The sequence below is a fragment of the Sciurus carolinensis genome, chromosome 16 (genome assembly GCF_902686445.1).
Source record: "Sciurus carolinensis chromosome 16, mSciCar1.2, whole genome shotgun sequence".
Taxonomy (NCBI): Eukaryota; Metazoa; Chordata; class Mammalia; order Rodentia; family Sciuridae; genus Sciurus; species Sciurus carolinensis.
Window position 1 is genome coordinate 44,822,389 of NC_062228.1, and position 3,401 is coordinate 44,825,789.

The 3,401-nt window shown below is 34.9% G+C and overlaps 1 protein-coding gene across 1 annotated transcript in view; it reads right to left on the reverse strand.

The window, feature by feature from the left end:
- Znf567 (zinc finger protein 567) overlaps window positions 1-3,401 on the reverse strand; it is an 81,736-nt gene that overhangs the window by 69,914 nt on the left and 8,421 nt on the right. The gene's annotated exons all lie outside the window — the stretch shown is intronic.

Genomic DNA, 3,401 nt, shown 5'->3' on the forward strand with positions numbered 1-3,401 from the left:
GTTTTCATTTCTCTAGGATAAATACTTATAAGTGAGATTGCTGGGTCATATGGGAAGTTTATGTTTAACTTAAAAGACTGGAAAATTGGGCTGTGGGTATAGCTTGGTGGTAAAATGCTTGCCTAGTTTGCATGAGTTCCTGGGTTCAATCCCCAGTACCACCACCAAAAAAAAAAAAAAAAAAAAAAAAAAAAAAAAAAAGACAAAATTGTATCTGGGAATGGCTTAGCCATTTTGCATTTCTACTAGCAATGTTCGAACTTGGTATTGTTCATACCTAGAGTTTTGAAAAACCCGAGATTATATAAAGTATTGTGTTTCATGATTGAAATAGGTGTATTTTTGTTTTGTTTTGCTGTTGTGACAGGGCACAGCAAGCTGACTCTTGCTGGACTGGAAATTGGGTGGAGGAATTCAAGCATTACCTAACAAGAAAGGCTCATGTTTAAGATGCACTGTATACCGACACTGGGGCCACAGGGAGTGAGACAGGCTTAGTCACATACTATGAGAAAATACACAAGGAGTTGAGGAACTGTATTTAGAGGATGGAGTTGATTTACAGTTGGACTGCAAAACTCGAACATTATCTCCCTGATGACTCTCTCTATATATTTGATTCCTGGTAGAGATTAGGGCAGGGAGATATACAAGGTATTATTTAAAATCTGTTATTGCCCTGGAGACCCCCCAGAGGCGATTTGTTTACTGATGATTTTCAATTGACATAACTATCAGATAGCCTGGCTAGACTATGTAATCAGTGAACAGAGAACTCTTTCAGAGACCTTCAAGTGCTCCCAAAACCAAGTTTCATATGGATCTTAGTAGTTGATTCCAGAGGCAGTGTGTATTTTTGTTTTGTTTTGCTGTTGTGACAGGGCACAGCAAGCTGACTCTTGCTGGACTGGAAATTGGGTGGAGGAATTCAAGCATTACCTAACAAGAAAGGCTCATGTTTAAGATGCACTGTATACCGACACTGGGGCCACAGGGAGTGAGACAGTATGTTTGTGAATAAGGACACTGGGAAGTTTGCACCTGGATTATTCACAGATACCCCCAACCCAGTGTTTACATACTCTTTCTTTTGCTGAGACAAGTAAAGTATGCTTTACTTTTAAATAAAACATTACATGGATATGCTCTCTGGAGTCCTTTGAATGAATAATTATCTTTGCACATGTCTTATGATTTTGCATTTGGGTCTACAAAGTATGAATCTGCAAAAGTATATATATATATATATATATATATATATATATACCTATACATATGAGTAAGTAGACTTGGATTCTAAAATCATGTTTGTGCCTCAGAGCTGCCCACATATAGCAATAGATCAATTACATGAAAAGTTCTTGGACTGGGGAGATAGCTCAGCTGGTAGAGTGCTTGCAAAGTGCTTGCAGAAGGCCCTGAGTTTGATCCCCGGTACTGCCAAAAAAAAAAAAAAAAAACTTTCATATTTATAATATTCACAAAGTGAAAATTTCTGAAAATTAATGTCAAAAATCCCCCAACTTCAAAAGAAATCTTCAAGCAGGATTCTGGAATATATTTTGTTTCATGACAAAATAGAAACTACTGGGCCAAAATTTTCTAAGGAGAGCAGCTTAAATATAAAGATTCAATAAGACTTTCTTTAAAGCATTAAAAAATACTTCCTAGAAGATATGAGTGCACTTATCTCTGTTGTATTCCATATCTTTTATCCTCTTTGCACCTTTGTTTGTGGGACTTCATGAGAACTGACTCTGTATAGAACTGTTTGAAGACAGACTGGCTCCTCTGCATCATCCACAGAAGGTCATTTAGGGCCATTTTCATTTTTGCAAAACTGGGAAGTATGCATTTGAACAGGTAATTTAACTAGGTTATCTTAATCAGATAGTCAAATTTAATTAAAAAGCATCCATTCTTTACTTTGTTGATCTGAATTCTTTGATATCATAGTAAGAGCTATGGCTAAAGTCATTCTTTTTCTAAAGTCATTCTTACAGTCATTTCACTTAAATAGCTCCTATCTAATATGAATTCCCCCAATGTATAAGATTTGTTTAAATTTTCCATATTCAACGTTTGTAAATGACAAGTAATATATAGTACACCCACTCGCCAACTTTGATGGTCTCAGGATTTTTTTTTTCTAATTAGAATTCTCTGATGTTGAGAAAGGGAAATACTGAATGTCTATCTCTAGTGTAACTTTTAAAATTTTCAAATAAGCCATTAACTATGGTTAAAGGCAACCCCACATTTGTTATATTTGTCTGATATTATATTAAAATTAGGGCTGTTGTTAAAAGTCTACATGCATTTTATTCATGTTTCAAGTTTTTATGATAACAATGAGTTTACCTCTGGCATGAATTCTGTGATTTGAACCACCAGCATGTTGATAATATGCACAGTTGTTTCCCTTCAGAGTAAATTATCTCATGCTGTGAAAGTTCTGAGATTTTTGGCAATTATTTACCAAAGCTGACTAAGCAGCTGGTCTTACTCCCTAAGACCCAGCAATTCCACTCCCTAAGTATATACATAAGAGAAGCACATATATGTACACAAAAAACCAAATGTGTCCTCAAAAGCATTATTTATTATGACCCTAAGCTGTAAAAAAATTAAGAGGCAATCAACAGGAAAATGGATAAATTGTGATACATTAATGGAATTCTATATAGAACAAAAAGAAATGAACTTCTGTCACATGCACTAATTATTAGACTGAGAGACATAATGATGAAAGAAACAAGCCATATACGAATGAATTCATAGTACATAATCCAATTAATATAAAGGTTTATAATATGCAAAAACAAATTTATAATGTTAGAAGTCAAAGCTGTGGTTCACTTTGAGGAGGTAACAAGTAATTTTTATTCCATTTTTGCAAGAAGAAATAAAAGTTCTCACCTCCTTTCTTTCTTTATTCTTTTTTTACTTTATGGTACTGGGGATTGAACCCAGTAGCAGTACTGGGGCTATATGCCACCAAGCTATATTCCCAGTCCTTTTTATTTTTTATTTTGAGACAGGGGTCTCACTGAGTTTCTCCAGGCCTTGCTAAGCTGCTCAGGCTGGTCTCAAACTTGCAATCCTCTTTGCCTCTGCCTTCCAAGTTGCTGGGATTACAGGTGTGTGCCGCCCTACCCAGCACAACTCCATTATTTCAAATGACTTCTATTCATAGTGTATTCATGAACCACTGCCAGTTGGCCAACTGTTTATTACTAGTTCACAAAAAGATATGTATTGAAATTGAAAATAATTTCAAATGTTCATAGTCATTTAACAGGAAGTTTTAGTCCACTGAATCTAATAAAAATTTAGGTTTTTATTTTCAAAGATTTTTGTTTAAATTTCCAATTTGTGTATGTGTTTGTGTGTGTGTGTGT